The 19753-nt window shown below is 47.7% G+C and overlaps 1 protein-coding gene across 1 annotated transcript in view; it reads right to left on the bottom strand.

Moving 5' to 3' along the window:
- Positions 1 to 18431, bottom strand: part of SYTL4 (synaptotagmin like 4) — a 185663-nt gene extending 167232 nt beyond the window's left edge. The window contains exon 1 of the mRNA XM_069746070.1: positions 18288 to 18431. The gene's annotated coding sequence lies outside the window, so the exon portion shown is untranslated. The remainder of the gene's footprint in view (positions 1 to 18287) is intronic.
- Between the last annotated feature and the right edge of the window lie 1322 nt (positions 18432 to 19753).

The following is a 19753-nucleotide window of genomic DNA, read 5'->3' as shown; positions in this document are numbered from 1 at the left end:
TATGGGGTATCGGAGAAATGGCGCAACAAATTGTATGGAGCAATTTCTCCTGTTACCCTTATGAAAATGCTAAATTTTGTGCTAAAAACATTTGTGGGGATTTTTTTTTTTTTTTAAAGCTTAACGTTATAAACTTCTGTGAAGCACCCGAGGTCTCAATGTGCTCACCACACATCTAAATCTGTTCCTTAAGGGGGTCCAGTTAACAAAACGGTTTCACTTGTGGGGCATTTTCACTGTTTAGGCGCATCAGAGGCTCTCCAAACACGACATGGCAATTATTCCAGGAAATTTTGCATGCAAAAAGTCAAATGATGCTTCTTCACTTCCGAGCGCTGCCGTGCTCCCAAACAGTGGTTTTCTCCCTCAGATAGGGTATCAACGCTCAGGAGATGTTACAAAACACATTTTGGGGTCCTTTATTTCCGGTTATTCTCCTCATGGATCTGAAGTAAATTTTTGGTGAACAAATACATTTTCATTTTTTTCCTACATTCCAAAAATTCCTATGAAGCACCTGAAGGGTTAATAAACTTATTGAATGTAGTTTTGAGCACCTCGAGGGGTGCAGATTTCAGAATGGTGTCACTTAGGTATTTTCTATCATATAGACCCCTCAAAGTGACTTCATTTTTTTTTTTTTAGGGACCGCATCATATTTGATTTTGTAAATTTTGTTGTAAAAAATGAGAAATCGCTGGTCAACTTTTAACCCATATAACGTCCTAACAAAAAAAAAAAATGTTTGTTCCAAAATTGTGCTGATGTAAAGTAGAAATGTTACTTATTACCTATTTTTTGTGATATCTCTCTGATTTAAGGGCATGAAAATTCAGATTTGGAAAATTGCTAAATTTTCGCCAAATTTTATTTTATTTTTTCACAAATAAGACTCAAGTCATATCAAATAAACTTTACTACTATAATGAAGTAAAATGTGTCACAAATAAAAAGAACATTTCTCAGGATCACCAGGATCCGTTGAAGCGTTCTAGACTTATAACCACATAAAATGACAGCGGTCAGAATTGTATAAATTGGCCTGGTCATTAACGTGAAAACCATCAGGGGTTAACAACTGCCCAATCACCCTTGGGGGAGAGGATTGGAACCATCCAGCCCTGAATCCCCCTAGGGTGTCCATTAACATCCAGTCCCCCCATAACCAACATAGAGGGGTTGATCCTCCTCTATACATCCAACGAGTCACATAACATGTTGAGTTCAAGGAAAATCACTTTTTTTCCCCAAAGTACATAAAATCCACACCGTCAGAAAAGAAAAGCAAATTCACGGGCTGCAGGGGTGGAGTTAGAAGGGGTTCATCAAATGAAAAATAAAAAAATAGTAAAACCAGTGTACACAAAAGGAGCAAGAATTAAGAGAATTAACTTGCCTGATCATGTATTGAACATACAGGAGATGCAACTACTCAATAGAGGTCTGGCCTCTACATGTGGGGATTCCCTAGCAACGAGGCAACCCCCACGTGTACTCAGGCTGGCTAGCAGCTGTAAATCATGCAGCTGCATCAACAAAAACTAAATCTCCGAGCACTCACAAATACTCGGAGACACCCCGAGCGTGCTCTGGAAATCTCGAGCACCGAATATACTCGCTAATCACTAGTAATGTGTAATCTTTATTTTCAGTTTTGTGTTAATGAGACTCTCGTGCCCTAAGGCAGGGTCAGGGTATGTGATCCTAGCTATTCATAATGCAGACTGCTGACAGGTCACTGATCCCTCACTGACCTGCCCCATAGTTTGCATAATGAATAGTAGAAACCATACGCTCACTGCGATGTCCCCAATAACCGGCCTAGGAGTGGAAGCTGACAAATTGGTGGCATCTGTGTGATCTCTCCGATGCATCTCCTTGACAGCGCATATGTGTGTTGTTGGGGTACAGCATGTACGGGCGGTGATACCGCCTAATGGAGACAGCAGGATATCTATCCTATTCTCTGGATTCCTGAACATTACATTCGTTTTCAGTAGGATCTCACCCATAACTGCATCTGTCACTTTATATGTTGAGTTTTGTCTTCTGTATCAGCATTTCTCACCCCCCCATCCTCATAATTCACCAGCTCCGACCTGGGATTTCTAATAGTAAAAAATGATTAAAATGTCTTTGGCGTCCACAGTACTTGCAAAGCTAGTACAATACTAAGGAAATCTTGAAAAGATGGATGGTTGAGCACCGGCCAGGGCTATGCGAGTCATAGAACATAAGAACACTCCTTTAGTGCAAACACATGTGAGTCGCCCAGCAGGGCAGTGGGGTACTCGGTACCGGGTCTGGTCACAGTTAAAGGGGTGGTCACGGTGGCAGCGACCCAGTCCGTGGCCCTGGGCACTCAAGTAAAAGGGGAAAGGTCTTTAAAGGGTTTAATAAAGTTTGTATTCATGACGCCACCTGTGGTTCTCGGTCAGAGGGGACCGACGCTGCTTAAAGGGGTCCTCTGGGGCGATGTTTCTGCAGCAAAGATGGTGAAGCTTCCCACAGGTGAAGCAGGGTCCCCAGGGCTCCCGCTGTGTTTGGCAGGGATGGTGAATACCGGCAAATAAATGGAGGACACAGAGTTGCAGTCTTTATCTGGTTTACTGATGTTGTAGTCAGCCTCAGTCCAGGGTACCAGCAACAACAGGTGTAGATGGAGTCCAGGCAGCGCGAAAACAAGTAGGAATCCCTTTGACAGGTCAGTTTGGGAGACTTCCACTATGCGCTGGTTTCTGGTCCCTTGCTACCTGTGGTTATCCGACAAGGTACCCCTTTCTCACCTGTCCTGGGACAGTACCTGCATGGTAGGCAACTTGAGACATTCTCTTGGGGTCTCTGACATGGTGACTCCAGGCTCTAACTGCTTCTGTACCTCAGGTGTTGTGTGGGCAAATTACATACAGTCCTATGCCTTTAGATCCCCACGACTTCGGGCTCCTGCTGCCCGGTTTCTGCACTCTGGCTTAGAGGATGCCCATTCGCAGCCAACCTCTAGCTCCCGATCACCCCTCTGCTCCTTCCGTGTCTCTTATCTGCACCAGACTGTCTAACTCCTCCTCCAGACGAGGATGTATATCGAGGGAAGCTCTCCTAAAATCAGGTTTTTTGCTCCCCTTCTGGTCTGGAGTCAGAATATGTTGCATGTAAGATTACCTACCAAAGGGATCCATCTTGTTTCCAAGCATGGCATTACCCTCCCCGAGAGGAAAGCAGCACCACTGTGGTACCCGAACTCCTGGGGTGCCACACATGCAATGCCCCTGGGTCTCACAGTTACAATGTGTCTGGTGCTAGAGGTATAGTGTGGATCACATGGGCAATGAACCCCTCTAGAAGATTCCAGCAGGGACAGAAAGGTGCACAGCTGCCTAAATAAATATACACTAGACAAACATTACCTATTACCCTCCCCGAGAGGAAGGCAGCACCACTGTGGTACCCAAACTCCTGGGGTGCCACCTCCCCTCCCCCCAATAAATCCAGTACTCCCGGACTGGGAAAGAAAACATACAGGTTCAATAGGATGTAAAACATTTTTAAAATACATTTAAACAGGGTTTAGTAGGTTTAAACTTTTTCTTCCCTTACAGAAGGCACTTTTGGCTTAAACATTGCAAAACAGAATTTATAAGAATACAACTGGTCTTATACCAGGGTGTCTTTGTTCATAAATGACAGTACCGATGCGAAGGATCCATCATAAACCCCCAACGTAGGCTTTGGGCAGGCTGCAAGGCTTATATCCAGACCCCGTGTTCAGCCACGCCAGATGGTTTTGCTTCAGGTCTGTGAACACAGTGAATCTTGCTGAGGCCAGGTAGTGTTAGAACTGCTCTGTTACCGCCCAGACTATGGCTAGGAACTCCAGCTTGAAGGAATTGTATTTTTCGAGGTTCCTTTCAGTGAGAGGACGTTTCCTGCTGGCGTAGGCAATTACTCACTCTTTGCCTTTCTGCAACTGGAACAGCATGGCTCCTAGTCCCATGTTGTTGGCGTCTGTGTAGAGCACAAATGGTTGGTCATTGTCCGGGTAAGCCAGTCCCTCATCCCCCATGAGAGCCAGCTTCAACCGAGTGAAGGATCCTTTCAGCCTGACATTCCATTCAAACGGAGGGCCCTTGCTCTTGGTCTTCTTGGACTGGCCCACTAACAGGTATTGAAGTGGTGCGGCTATCTTCGTGAAGTCTTTAATAAACCTTCAGTACTTGCCTACCAACCCAAGGAACTGCCGGACTTCCTGGATGTTTCTGGGTTTCGGCCAGTCCCTGATCACGGTGACCTTGTCAGGGTCTTTTGCCACACCTTCGGGACTTACCACATGGCCCAGGTACTAAACTTTGGGTTTTGACAGGTGACACTTTGATTGCTTTACCTTCATGCCAAAGTTAGACCGAGCTTCAAACACCTCAGGCAGGTGCTTCACGTGGTCTTCATATGTCTTGGAGAAGACGATGACATCATCCAGGTACAAGAGGACGGTTTCGAAATTCTTGTGCCTGAGACAGCACTCCATCATCCTCTGGAATGTTCCTGGTGCGTTGCACAATCCAAACGGCATGTAGTTGAATTCAGAGAGACACATCGGTGTCGTGAAGGCTGTCTTGTTTATCCGCCTCTGCCACGGAAACCTGCCAATACCCACTAGTGAGATCTAAGATGGATAAATAGCAGATTTTAAAGCAGTTAATGACTCTTCAATTCTGAGAAACGGGTAGGCATCCTTGTGTTTAATGCGGTTTATCTGCCTGTAATCAACACACATCCTCATTGTACCATCCTTTTTCCTGATGAGGACTAATGGAGCTGCCCAGGGGCTACAACTATCTCTAATTACCCCAGCCTCCTTCATCTCTCGTAACTTACTCTTGGCACATTGGCAGTGAGCTGGAGGTACAGGCTGGTACCTCTCTGTAATGGGCGGTGTCAGGAATCCCTGACCGCTGCCACCGATTGGTCACGATTCACACCGTGACCGTCACCCCTATGTCACGGGTCGGGGTGACTTTAGGCCAACAGACGGCTATCACATGTGCAGGGGGGCTTATCTTAGCTATCCCTCCACTCCACAATGTGATGAAACAACACCCACAAGGCTATTGACCTCTTAGTTTACAGCAGGGGCTTATATTAGGTATCCCACTGCTTTTCAATATACCACGAACTGCAGGGATTTATGTATATCCCGCTTACAGTTCCACTTGAAACTTGCAGCTCTCTGGCGCCCCCCTTACTCTCAGGTCAGATTAGGTACTGCACCCTGGGTAATTAGTCGCCAGACAGGCTGCCTGCTATGTACTGGCTATTGGGCACGCTGCAGTGACGCAATAAGCTACTCCTGTCACTCCTGTGATATGTACTTTTGCCCTGTCCTGTATTTGAATAATATGCCATTTGATGTATGTAACTGTTCTCTGGTTTCTATTAGCTGTAATTTATGTATTTTCTTGGCTGGGAGTTCACCTGTAACAATGTCTCCTTCCCCCAATACTTGCAGCCCTAAGCTCTAATGTAATTAAGCTTTGTCAACATCACTAGTGGAGGAATAGCCATTCTTCCTCACAGCAGGTGGCTAGTCAAATGTACATATTACATAGACTGCCTGGAGCCCACCAGTCTAGAATCTTCTGGTGGACCCAACCATTGAATAGAAGGTGTAACCCCTACCCCCTTCATGGGCGGATCCCAGGAGCTCAGACAATCCATTCTTATTTTGAGATCAGATGTGAGTTGATCCTTGAAGGAGAAGGAGTGGGGATTCTTAGCTGAGGCAAGACCCCATGTCCATCTGGGACTGCGGAAGCGAACGGGGCGAGACTTGAGCTGAGGACATATCTCGTCGTTCGTGAGATTGTTTTGGGATCCCTTGGACTAATTGTGGGCTATTGCTTTGTTACCTGGCACAAGGATTATCGGGAGGTGCCCCGAACCTGTTCCACTGGACTAATTGTGGACTCTGTAGATCTACCTGCATGTGTTGTTCCAGCGTTCTTGATAATAAATCTGTTGAATCATCCCTCGGCCTGTTGTCCCTTCTTGCTCTGCCGTACACCCCGTCACAACTCCCACTCAGGCAGGAACAATAATTATCAATGCCGCAGTCGCTACAACATAACCCCAAAAGCCTGCACACGGTCGCTGCCACCATCTTCGATTAAATGGGTCCGAAGCTAACCCAAAACAACAGTAGCGTATTTCCCTTCAGAAGACTTAGGGTACGGTTAGAGCATGGAGACAGAACTAGTATATTAATTAGTATACTCCGTAAAAAGTTTCAGGCAGTGTTTATATAAAAAGATGTTACAAATGAGACAATTGCAAATATGTACAAGGGTAATTATAAAATAAACAGGGGTTAAATGAGAAAAGGTAACACTCACATGTTCTCAGTTCATTGCATTGCAGGCAACCAGGCTAGGGGAGTTTTTTTTCCATACGTCCCAGCTCATTGGACGTGCTCAGGGCTTTCCAGAAGAAGACAAGAAGACTGAGCTGGAGATCTGGCAGAGATTTAAAAACCTGCAGCCTCTGACATCACGGAAAGGCTGGCTTATCCAGACCCTCCTCTCTCTACATTCTGAGTACTGCAACCTTAAATGTATCTACTTTCTATAACTTCGCTACAAAACATGTCATAGTCATAACAAACCCAGCATTCATCTCGGATTAACGTGGGCATTCTAATGAGATCAAATATGTCCTATCTGGGATACATATTTACAGAGAAATCCCTATTTCTTTACCAGATGGAGTTAAAAGCTCGTGTTTAGAGGGATGGGCAGATCCACCGATAGACTTTAAGAATATATATTTTCATGTCCTTAACTTAAATGGTTTGCCTAATATCTTACAAAAACCAAACAAAGAACTTTCATGGATCCTAGAAGTTTCTAGTTCTATAGGCTGAACTGGATGGACAAATGTCTTTTTTCGGCCTTACTAACTATGTTACTTATCACTGGACAAGAGCTTACACAGCTTGCCTCCCCTCTAACACTCTTGCACCCCTCCAATCTATTCTAAAAACTCTGCTGCCCAACTAATCCACCTGTCCCCCCGCTATTCCCTGGCCTCTCCCCTCTGTCAATCTCTGCACTGGCTCCCCATCACCCAGAGACTCCAGTACAAAAGCCTAACCATGACATACAAAGCCATCCACAACCTGTCTCCTCCATACATCTGTGACCTCGTCTCCCGGTACTTTCCTGCACGCAACCTCCGATCCTCACAAGATCTCCTTCTCTACTCCCCTATTATCTCCTCTTCCCACAATCGCATACAAGATTTCTCTCGTGCATCCCCCCTACTCTGGAATTCTCTACCACAACATATCAGACTCTCGCCTACCATCTAAACCTTCAAAAAGAACCTGAAGACCCACCTCTTCCGACAAGCCTACAACCTGCAGTAACCATGGATTGACCAAACCGCTGCACAGCCAGCTCTACCCTCACCTACTGTATCCTCACCCATCCCTTGTAGATTGTGAGCCCTCGCGGGCAAGGTCCTCTCTCCGCCTGTGCCAGTTGTGACTTGTATTGTTCAAGATTATTGTACTTGTTTTATTATGTATACCCCTCCTCACATGTAAAGCGCCATGGAATAAATGGCGCTATAATAATAAATAATAATAATAATAATAATACACGGCAGGAAATGCCGGTCGTAAATACCTTGGCTCTCCTAAAACCCCCACACTCTCTGAGAAGGAAAGCTCAACTCTGAAGAAATGGGAAGGGGGGTTTTGAGCTCAGGGTCTGCTATGTGTTTTTGGAACCATGGTCAGAAGTGCCAAAAATCCCTCAGCTATGGTGCTAACAGGCAGAGAAACTACTACTTATTTGATATTCCATACCATATCGTGACAGGTGGATTACCTCCAGTGGGGATATGATGTTGAACCCCTTTAACCTGCCCAAAATCTAGTGGGTGTTTGCTGAATACGAGCTCATACTCATGGACCACCCGGGAAGCCCCATTTTTGGTGTGAAGGTTTAGAGTCAGTGCGTAACTTCTGGCACCAATCCTACAACTGTCCTGTAGAGCCATTGTCCTCCACCTGGTCTGAAGGGACCAAGGGTTCTGTTGTCTGTATTGCGTTATTATGAACAGTAAACAATTTAGCAAGTGTGGCATATCTGGGTAAGTGGACCTCTTTCTCTCCACAGTTAAGGACGCGTACTGGCACCCTCCCCTTACGGACATCAACCACCCCTCTGGCTGTCAGGATCATGGGCCTACTATCTGAATACACAGGTTCTACCAGGGCCTGGTAGTCTTTACCTCTGAGGCCTATTGCTGTACGACACCATATTAACATTTCACTCCTGGGGGGGTATTGCAATGGGGATTGGATCACTCACTGTGACTCGTCAAATTTCTCCACCTGACAATTCTACCTGTTGTCTCTGCATCCGGGCTCTGATTTCTTTTTGCAGGTCATGCTGCTCACTGGAACCAGCAGTCTCAGCCACCTGTTATAACAAGACAATCAGGCAAGACAGTTTTCTATGACTTTAGTACCTACGGTCATCATGGGGTTACATTCTCAGTCAATATCAACTATCACCAGTCCTTGGGCCTTCAATGCTACCCACCCCACCTTAATGGTGACCTCCTTGTACCCCACCTGTGGCAAAGGCTGACCATTACTGGCTACTATTGTCAAATCACTATCTGGACCACGGGTAATGTTCGAGTCAGCCCAATACCGTTTGTAGAGAATGTAAGGCATAATTGTCATCTGAGAGCCGGTGTCCAGTAAAGCGTTCATCGGGATGCCATCGATCACAATGGTCATCCTCCGAAGTACTTGGCTCGCCAGTTTTGTGGGCATGGTCGTCCTACTCCTGGGGTTTGGCCATTTGCCCCAGGGGGTCACTCATTTAAATGGCAGTATCTTGCCATGTGTCCTGCCTGGTTACAGTGGCGGCAGATGGGTTGTCCATCCTGATGATAGCGGTTGTTGTCTCTTCCTCTGATTGGTGGGATTCTCTTCTGTCGTCGTCAGGGGACATCCTCCGGACTGTAAGCCAGCTGGATTTTCTCCTTTGGGGATTCCTGCAGGGACAGTACAGTTTTGGATAGTGCAGCTACACTTTTAGTCAGTTCCTGGATCTGGAGGTGCAGTCAGCCTCAACGGGGACCTGATGACAGGGTGCCACCTACTGGTGAGGGCTGGACGCCTAGGGGGCACTGTGCGGCTGGGCGGTGGTTTATGCAGCACCCGCATGGCCGTGTCTTTAAAATGTGCAAAGTGCAGGTCAGGGTTTTGCAAGGCCAGGATGCGCAGCTGTGTCCGGTGGGTGCTGGACAGGAGTCCCTCACTGAACTGTTCCTTTAATAGCTTGTCTCCATCCTGCACGCTGCTAGGATCAACCTGTTCGATGGCCCGTAGTGCCTCCTGGAGATTAAGGGCATAGTCCCGTATGCTATCCTATGCTCTTTGTTTGCACCCAGAAAACCTCATTTTGATTTCTGCAGCTGTGCGGGTGTCAAAAGTGGCTTTACGTTTGGCAAATATCTGCTTGACAGTTCTTTTTTCAATATCTGGCCAGGATTTTACTTTTCTTAGGACTGCGCCAATTAGTTGGCCAGTTAGGATGCTGTCCTTTTGATGTTATTATTATTATTATTTATTGTTATAGCGCCATTTATTCCATGGCGCTTTACATGTGAGGAGGGGTATACATAAAAACAAGTACAATAATGTTAAACAATACAAGTCATAACTGGTACAGGAGGAATGAGGACCCTGCCCGGGAAGGCTCACAATCTACAAGGGATGGGTGAGAATACAGTAGGTGTTCTGTCAAGGGATATACTTCAAAGAGGCTGCAGAGCCTTTCCTTAAAGTCACTCAGTGTATGGGACTCCCCTGAATATTGTGGAAGCCAGGCCGTTCCTGGTATATAGGGCATGGATAGTGGCATTTTAGGAGCTGTTACTGCTGCGGGGTATGGCCGGCTTGCAGATGTTGCGAGCACTGCGGGGCCGGGTGGCTTTATGGGAACAGCGGGGCCTGCGGCTGCGACCGCCGCCAATTCTTCTCCGGTGTCAGACATGTCCTTTCCAGCTTGCTAACATTGCATGGTTGACGTCTTGCCACCGGAGTCTGTAGCAGTTCCTCTGCGTGCGGTCGGGAACTTCTCCCGCTCCTCTTTCTGGGGTTCCCGGAGTCCTCACTTTTGGCTCTCCTTGCAGCGCAGCACCTGCTTCCTCTTCGTGCTCTTTTTGCTGGCTCCACCCATGAAGGTACGCCTCCTTCCCCTCGCGCTCCACAGGACGCGGCAATGGCGGCTTACAGGCAAATTGTTACAGTCTCTGGCACACAGTACCTGGCGATGCCAGGGAACAAAATCCTATTTGTGAAGCCAAAGTTGAGTCGCCTGGCAGGGCAGTGGGGTACTCGGTACAGTCGCAGTTAAAGGGGTGGTCACGGTGGCAGCAACCCGGTCCGTGGCCCTGGGCACTCAAGTAAAAGGGGAAAGGTCTTTAAAGGGATTAATAAAGTTTGTATTCGTGACGCCACCTGTTGTTCTCGGACAGAGGGGACCGATGCTGCTTAAAGGGGTCCTCTGGGGCGATGTTACTGCAGCAAAGATGGTGAAGCTTCCCACAGGTGAAGCGGGCTCCCGATGTGTTTGGCAGGGATGGTGAATACCGGCAAATAAATGAAGGACACAGAGGTGCAGTCTTTACCTGGTTTACTGATGTTGCAGTCAACCTCAGTCCAGGGTACCGGCAACAGGTGTAGATGGGAGTCCAGGCAGCGCGAAAACAAGAAGGAATCCCTTTGACAGGTCAGTTTGGGAGCCTTCCATTTTGCGCTATTAGTCCCTTGCTACCTGTGGTTATCTGACAAGGTACCCCTTTCTCACCTGTCCTGGGATAGTACCTGCATGGTAGGCAACTTGAGACGTTCTCTTGGGGTCTCTGACATGGTGACTCCAGGCTCTAACTGCTGCTGTACCTCAGGTGTTGTGTGGGCAAATTACATACAGTCCTATGCCCTCCTGTTCTGCCGTGGGACCAGTAGTTCCCTACGACCTTGGGCTCCCGTTACCCGGTTTCTGTGCTCTGGCTTAGAGGAGGCCCAATCGCAGCCATCCTCTAGTTCCTGATCACTCCTCTGCTCCTTCCCTGTCTCTTGTCTGCACCAGACTGTCTAACTCCTCCCCTAGACCAGGATGTATATTGAGGGAAGCTCCCCTAAAACCAGGTTTTGAGCTCCCCCTTCTGACCTGGAGTCAGAATATGTTGCATGTAAGATTACCTGCCAAAGGGATCCCTCTTGTTTCCAGGCATGGCATTACCCTCCCCGAGAGGAAAGCAGCAAAACTGTGGTACCCGAACTCCGGTGGTGCCACACATACAATGCCCCTGGGTCTCACAGTTACAATGTGTCTGGTACTGGAGGAATTGTGTGGATCACATGGGCAATGAACCCCTCTAGAAGATTTCAGCAGGGACAGAAAGGTGCACAGCTGCCTAAATAAATATACACTAGACAAACAATATAGTGTACAGTTTCCTGGGAACCGGTCGTGAGAACAGTGGACGTTCTTGTGCCAGATTACACTATTTGTTTTGTATGAGGCATGTTATTCGTCACAGATACGAGCTGTAGAGGCCGAGCACTACAGGATGTCAGTAGGGAGATCCACCTGAAGAGCAGAGACAGCCATTGCTCCATTTTGAAATATGGAAGGGAGCCTTCCTGGGTTTCTGGTTGGCCAATAGCTCTAACCATATTAAAAGGGAGACTGTCTGGTCCGATAACGCTATTAACATGCAGATATAGAGTTAACCAGAGGGTAATAGAGTTATGAAGATGCCTCGCCGAAAGTGTGCCACTGGGAGAAAAAGAACTTTATTTCTCCCAGGAGCCTTCAGCTTTCAGCCATGCTGGCATGCCCAGAGCGGCTACAGTCACCACTCCCATTACTGCGCGCTGGTTGTGCACGCGCCCCACACTGACGGTTTCATTGTGTTACTTAAGCAGCGACTACTGAAAAAAAATAAAATAAAATAATAACTCACTACGGCTTCCAGTCATTGGTGCAGAGAGCGCTCAGTCACTGATTACTACAGCGATTGTGTTGTGATCACTACCAGCTCTGAAGCAATTGTATGAGGGGATGGCTTTTAATAAAAGTGTTAGGGGGGGATTATTGCTGTCTCATTGTGTAGTGAGCAGCAGTTTTAAGTTTATTTTCTCCCTGTAGCCACAGATCCAGTAACACAGCAATACTACAGGAGGCGCTGAGAAGAGAGATACTGCAAGTTGGAGCTGTGGGCTGTAGATATTGAGCAGAAAAGAGAGGTGTACTGCAAGACTGGGCTGAAAGTAGAGATGCATCGCAGGACGGGTCTGTGCACAGGCAGCTGAGAGGAGAGACGTACCGCGGGATGGGTCTGTACACAGGCAGCTGAGAGGAGAGACGTACAGCAGGATGGTTCTGTACACGGGCAGCTGAGCGGAGAGACGTACCGCAGGATGGGTCTGTACACAGGCAGCTGAGAGGAGAGACATACCGCAGGATGGTTCTGTACACGGGCAGCTGAGAGGAGAGACGTACCGCAGGATGGGTCTGTACACAGGCAGCTAAGAGGAGAGGCGTACCGCAGGATGGGTCTGTACACAGGCAGCTGAGAGGAGAGACGTACCGCAGGATGGGTCTGTACACAGGCAGCTGAGAGGAGAGACGTACAGCAGGATGGTTCTGTACACGGGCAGCTGAGAGGAGAGACGTACCGCAGGATGGGTCTGTACACAGGCATCTAAGAGGAGAGACGTACCGCAGGATGGGTCTGTGCACAGGCAGCTAAGAGGAGAGACGTACCGCAGGATGGGTCCGTACACAGGCAGCTGAGAGGAGAGACGTACCGCAGGATGGTTCCGTACATGGGCAGCTGAGAGGAGAGACGTACCGCAGGATGGGTCTGTGCACGGGCAGCTGAGAGGAGAGACGTACAACAGGATGGGTCTGTGCACGGGCAGCTGAGAGGAGAGACGTACCACAGGATGGGTCTGTGCACGGGCAGCTCCGAGGACAGATGTACCGCAGGATGGTTCTGTACACAGGCAGCTGAGAGGAGAGACGTACCGCAGGATGGGTCTGTGCACAGGCAGCTAAGAGGAGAGACGTACAGCAGGATGAGTCTGTACACAGGCAGCTGGGAGGAAAGAGGTACTGAAAGATGGGCATTTATATACACGGGCCTGAGAAGACAGCTGTACTGCAGAATGAGTCTGTATACAGCGGGCTGAGAGGAGAAATGTACTGTAGGAGGGGCTGAGAGGAGAGGTATTACTGGATAAGACTGTATAAAAGGAGTGGATGTAGGATGTTTTGCCCTCAGTAACATTTTGCCCGCGCACATTTCGTCCCCAGCATGATACTTACCTGTCGCAGCTGCAGCTACTTGGGTCACGGAGTGCAGTCTAGCGGTTCCCCGTGACGTCAGATAGAAACAGTTGATATAACATGTCACAAAAGTGAAGCACCCTGTGCAGTACTTTTGTGACGTGGATTGATGCTGGACGGGAATTCATGAACCACAAGGACAAACTGGCGAAGCATCCAAACACAAAATTCTGGGGGCCAAACAGGGTACAAACAGGACAAAATGTACCCAGGGCGAACTGCTGGGGACGAAACATCCAAATCCCAAAAGGAGTTGACTGGAGACATGTACTGCTTGATGGGGTTGAATGAATGGGGCAAAGAGGAGTGATGTACTGCAGGAGAGGGCTCTTCATAGAGAGAAAAGATATACTGCAGATTGAGGCTCTGATTAGATGGTTTGTGATTAGTTTAGCCATGTATGTTATCTGCTGCTGACAGATCAGTGACGTGAAGCTACAAATGCTGCTCCGTTGATGCATATGGCAGAAGGTAATCTTCTGCATATGCATCAATAGTGGCATTTGCAGTTTCACATCACTGATTTCTCAGCAGCTGGCATGAAACAGTCCAGCACTACACTGCCTAGTTATTAGAAGCTGCCATGTGCAGGATACTTGAGCTCTTTTAGAACCAACTAATGATGTAGAACCACACAGGCAGCTATGCTTTTGTAGATTACAGAAGATCAAGTCAGGCAGGGACTGTATACAGTGCACAGAAGCATAAAGGTGAATTCCACATATAAATTAACTTCATGATAACTCAAAGGTAGGAGTAGGCACAAAAAAAAAAAAAAAAAAAAAATTTGCTAGACTTGGTCGATATAGTACCAATAATTTGTGCTTTCTGAAAATGTGATTCTGGGAATAACCTTGGAAAAGGAACCTGTTAGTCAATTCATTGTGCTCAAACCACTGAGAGAATTAATCAGAACCCGGATGCACAACTGTAGCCAGATATATTTTTGTTCTTTGAAGATACCGACGGCCCGGGAACCCTAGCTGGAAGCCGGGCTAATATGGCTCTGCCCCCAGATGGTTCGACACACTCCGCTATAGGAAATGGTCGTGTCTTTTCCTATTTACCCACATGGGAGAGGTGGGAGGTGAACCCTTGGTTTCGGCAGCAAGAATCTAAGGACAGGTTGTATTTAATGTCAATGGAAATAAAGGACAGGAGGGATTTGGAGCACGTAAAGTAGGAAGCAAAAAGCAATCCACATTTGCAGACATTTCTCTGCCCTCAATAGTAATGTGTTATTGCTGGGTGGAAGGCTTTAAAGCCCAATATACCTACACAATGCTGTCATGATCCTGTAGACAATTTCCAGCAGAAGCCAATGACACATGTGGCACAATTAGTTACAGGCGTCATTTAGAGGCGGCACCCAAACCAGCCACAGATCATAGGAGGTTTTACGGTCCATGAATGTCTGGTTCATCTGTTGAGCCAGAAGTGCTGGTCAGAGGAATGGATCAGGGAGAACATTTCATCTGTTTCACGTATTTTTACTACTTAAATAAAAGTGGAATTAAAATCATTAAAGATTTGGGGATTTCATGTTAGATGTTGCACTTGTGGGCCAAGATGGTTCTCAACATCTGAGGTGCGATTCAGTGATTATAACATTCATGGACTGTGAATCATCGGATTATAAGTAATCAGACAAATACATGTGAACTAATTATTATAGATCAGCCGATTAGACAACCAGGTGAGGTATTGATTAACTTTGCCTTTCAAAGGGGTGTAACTCATTTATACTGAATAGTATATACACAGAGCTCTGCATAAATAAGTACACCCTCTCAATATCTCACCGAACGCAAAAATAATTTCCAAATTTTGAACAAGATATTTTTATCTCCTAACATGACAATAAGGTTAAAAATATAACTTTAATTACAAGATCTGAAGGCTTACAAATCCCTAGTTAGACCGCACATGGAGTACTGTGTCCAGTTTTGGGCACCGGTGCTCAGGAAGGATATAATGGAACTAGAGAAGGTACAAAGGAGGGCAACAAAATTAATAAAGGGGATGGGAGAACTACAATACCCAGATAGATTAGCGAAATTAGGATTATTTAGTCTAGAAAAAAGACGACTGAGGGGCGATCTAATAACCATGTATAAGTATATAAGGGGACAATACAAATATCTCGCTGAGGATCTGTTTATACCAAGGAAGGTGACGGGCACAAGGGGGCATTCTTTGCGTCTGGAGGAGAGAAGGTTTTTCCACCAACATAGAAGAGGATTCTTTACTGTTAGGGCAGTGAGAATCTGGAATTGCTTGCCTGAGGAGGTGGTGATGGCGAACTCAGTCGAGGTGTTCAAGAGAGGCCTGGATGTCTTCCTGGAGCAGAACAATATTGTATCATACAATTATTAGGTTCTGTAGAAGGACATAGATCTGGGGATTTATTATGATGGAATATAGGCTGAACTGGATGGACAAATGTCTTTTTTCGGCCTTACTAACTATGTTACTCAAATTAGTTAATACTGAAAAGAGGACACCCCCAAAACTCCAACATCTGGTATTGTGTATGACCACCTCAATTTATAAGGTCAGCACCAAGTCTTCTAGGCATGGAATGATAAAGTTGGCAACATATTACAACAACTATCTTTTTCCATTCTTCACGAACAAGCTGTTTGAGAGCCTGGATGCTGAATGGAGAGTGAGGACCCCCAGGACCCCCATAGGTATCAGTGTTTCCATAGTCATGGAGGTTTAACATCACATCACGGACATCAAAATCCATCTAGATAATGAGAGCACTAAGGGTATGTGCACACGTTGCGGATTTTGCTGCGGATCCGCAGCGGATTGGCCACTGCGGATTTGCAGCAGTATTCCATGCGTTTACAGCACCACGTAAACCTATGGAAAACAAAATCCGCAGTGCACATGCTGCGGAAAAAAACACGTGGAAACGTAGCGTTGTTTATTCCGCAACATGTCAATTCTTTGTGTGGATTCCGCAGCGGTTTACACCTGCTCCATAATAGGAATCTGCAGATGTAAAACCGCAGGTGGAATCTGCACAAAAACCGCATAAAATCCGCGGTAAATCGCAGTGCTTTTTACCTGCGGATTTCTCAAAACAGGTGCGGAAAAATCTGCAGAGGTTTCATCTACATGTGCACATACCCTAAATCTATCAAATGAGGCTCAGCTCTATCCGCAGCTTAATGATCTAACCACAGTAAAAATCGCTACAACGTAATAAAATGCTACAGCGTAACCGCGCCCCCGAATCCCCCAGGTAAAATGCTACAGCGTAACCGCGCCCCCGAATCCCCCAGGTAAAATGCTACAATGTAACCGCGCCCCCGAATCCCCCAGGTAAAATGCTACAGCGTAACCGCGCCCCCGAATCCCCCAGGTAAAATGCTACAGCGTAACCGCGCCCCCGAATCCCCCAGGTAAAATGCTACAGCGTAACCGCGCCCCCGAATCCCCCAGGTAAAATGCTACAATGTAACCACGCCCCCGAATCCCCCAGGTAAAATGCTACAGCGTAACCGCGCCCCCGAATCCCCCAAGTAAAATGCTACAATGTAACCAGAGAATCCAGAAATGACCAATCCCTCCCTGTATAATCCTCAGGATCCGCAGACACGATCCCTCCCTGTATAATCCTCAGGATCCGCAGACACGATCCCTCCCTGTATAATCCTCAGGATCCGCAGACACGATCCCTCCCTGTATAATCCTCAGGATCCGCAGACACGATCCCTCCCTGTATAATCCTCAGGATCCGCAGACACGATCCCTCCCTGTATAATCCTCAGGATCCGCAGACACGATCCCTCCCTGTATAATCCTCAGGATCCGCAGACACGATCCCTCCCTGTATAATCCTCAGGATCCGCAGACACGATCCCTCCCTGTATAATCCTCAGGATCCGCAGACACGATCCCTCCCTGTACAATCCTCAGGATCCGCAGACACGATCCCTCCCTGTACAATCCTCAGGATCCGCAGACACGATCCCTCCCTGTATAATCCTCAGGATCCGCAGACACGATCCCTCCCTGTACAATCCTCAGGATCCGCAGACACGATCCCTCCCTGTACAATCCTCAGGATCCGCACACACGATCCCTCCCTGTATAATCCTCAGGATCCGCAGACACGATCCCTCCCTGTATAATCCTCAGGATCCGCAGACACGATCCCTCCCTGTATAATCCTCAGGATCCGCAGACACGATCCCTCCCTGTACAATCCTCAGGATCCGCAGACACGATCCCTCCCTGTGTAATCCTCAGGATCCGCAGACACGATCCCTCCCTGTGTAATCCTCAGGATCCGCAGACACGATCCCTCCCTGTGTAATCCTCAGGATCCGCAGACACGATCCCTCCCTGTATAATCCTCAGGATCCGCAGACACGATCCCTCCCTGTACAATCCTCAGGATCCGCAGACACGATCCCTCCCTGTATAATCCTCAGGATCCGCAGACACGATCCCTCCCTGTACAATCCTCAGGATCCGCAGACACGATCCCTCCCTGTATAATCCTCAGGATCCGCAGACACGATCCCTCCCTGTACAATCCTCAGGATCCGCAGACACGATCCCTCCCTGTATAATCCTCAGGATCCGCAGACACGATCCCTCCCTGTACAATCCTCAGGATCCGCAGACACGATCCCTCCCTGTATAATCCTCAGGATCCGCAGACACGATCCCTCCCTGTACAATCCGCAGACACGATCCCTCCCTGTGGCTATGAGGCTCCCAGGCTTCTCCATGAACAGGAAGCTTACAGTTCCTGCTGACAGAAGTTTTGACACCTTGACTTTTGCAATCCACACACCCCAGCTGCACAATCCCGGGGGGCTGAGGACTTACCTGGACCAGGGGGGAGAAGGATCCAAGCTGCTGACTGCACAGTGTGGAGAGGACAGAGCACAAGTTTCCCAGGAGCAGCTGCACTGGGACTGAGGGAGAGGCCGCCTGTCTTAAAGTGACCACGCTCCAATTTCTCCCTGACAGATCCGCAACAATCACAAGTGTCCTGTTACAGCAGAAAGACGCAATGGAAAACCCAAACCCGGCGAGTAGAGCGGAAGCTGAAATTCAGGGCGAACTATCCAGAGACTGTGATCGCTGCTTCTGTGTCGGTGAAAGTGGATGTTATAGGGTGATAATGACATGCCTAGTAAACATGGTGATGACGCCTTAGGCTACTTTCACACTAGCGTTTTTTTTACGTACGTCGCAATGCATCGTTTTGGAGTAAAAACGCATCCTGCAAAGTTGCCCGCAGGATGTGTTTTTTTCTCCATAGACTTTCATTAGCAATGCATTGCGACATATCGCCACACGTCGTGCGACAGATGCGTTGTGTTTTGTCGGACCGTGAGCACAAAGAAACGTTACATGTAACGTTTTTTTATCGTCGAGTCCTCCATTTCCGACCACGCATGCGCGGCCGGAACTCCGCCCCCTCCTCCCTGGACCTTACAATGGGGCAGCGGATGCGTTGTAAAATTGCATCCGCTGCCCCCGTTGTTCATCTTTTTCGCAGTTTGCGTCGGTACGTTGTGCCGACGCTAGTGTGAAAGTAGCCGTAGCCTTCTGATTATAACGAGCCACTGCTTGATAGAACTCTGCTTGCTGTCACTGAATGGAATCTTTGATTCCACCTTCAGACCAGGACGGTGATCTGATGCAGGTGTAGGGCTTGTAGTTAGGGTATGTGTCCACGATCAGGATGGCCGGCGGTTTCGTCAGAGCTGCAAACCCGCTCTGTGCTAAGCTCCGCCCCCTTTCTAGGACGCAATGATGCCAGATGTGTTAATATCATGGAGCAGGCAGGAGATGAGCTGATGACAATCACCGGCCGCAGTCACATTATAGAATATTATGGAGCAGACAGGAGATGAGCTGATGACAATCACTGGCCACAGTCACATTGTACAATATTATGGAGCAGGCAGGAGATGAGCTGCTCACAATCACTGGCCACAGTCACATTATAGAATATTATGGAGCAGACAGGAGATGAGCTGATGACAATCACTGGCCACAGTCACATTGTACAATATTATGGAGCAGGCAGGAGATGAGCTGCTCACAATCACTGGCCACAGTCACATTATAGAATATTATGGAGCAGACAGGAGATGAGCTGATGACAATCACTGGCCACAGTCACATTGTAGAATATTATATAGCAGGCAGGAGATGAGCTGCTCACAATCACTGGCCACAGTCACATTATAGAATATTATGGAGCAGACAGGAGATGAGCTGCTGACAATCACTGGCCACAGTCACATTGTAGAATATTATGGAGCAGGCAGGAGATGAGC

This window comes from Ranitomeya imitator, chromosome 2 (genome assembly GCF_032444005.1).
Source record: "Ranitomeya imitator isolate aRanImi1 chromosome 2, aRanImi1.pri, whole genome shotgun sequence".
Taxonomy (NCBI): Eukaryota; Metazoa; Chordata; class Amphibia; order Anura; family Dendrobatidae; genus Ranitomeya; species Ranitomeya imitator.
This window is presented reverse-complemented; position numbering and strand designations above follow the sequence as displayed.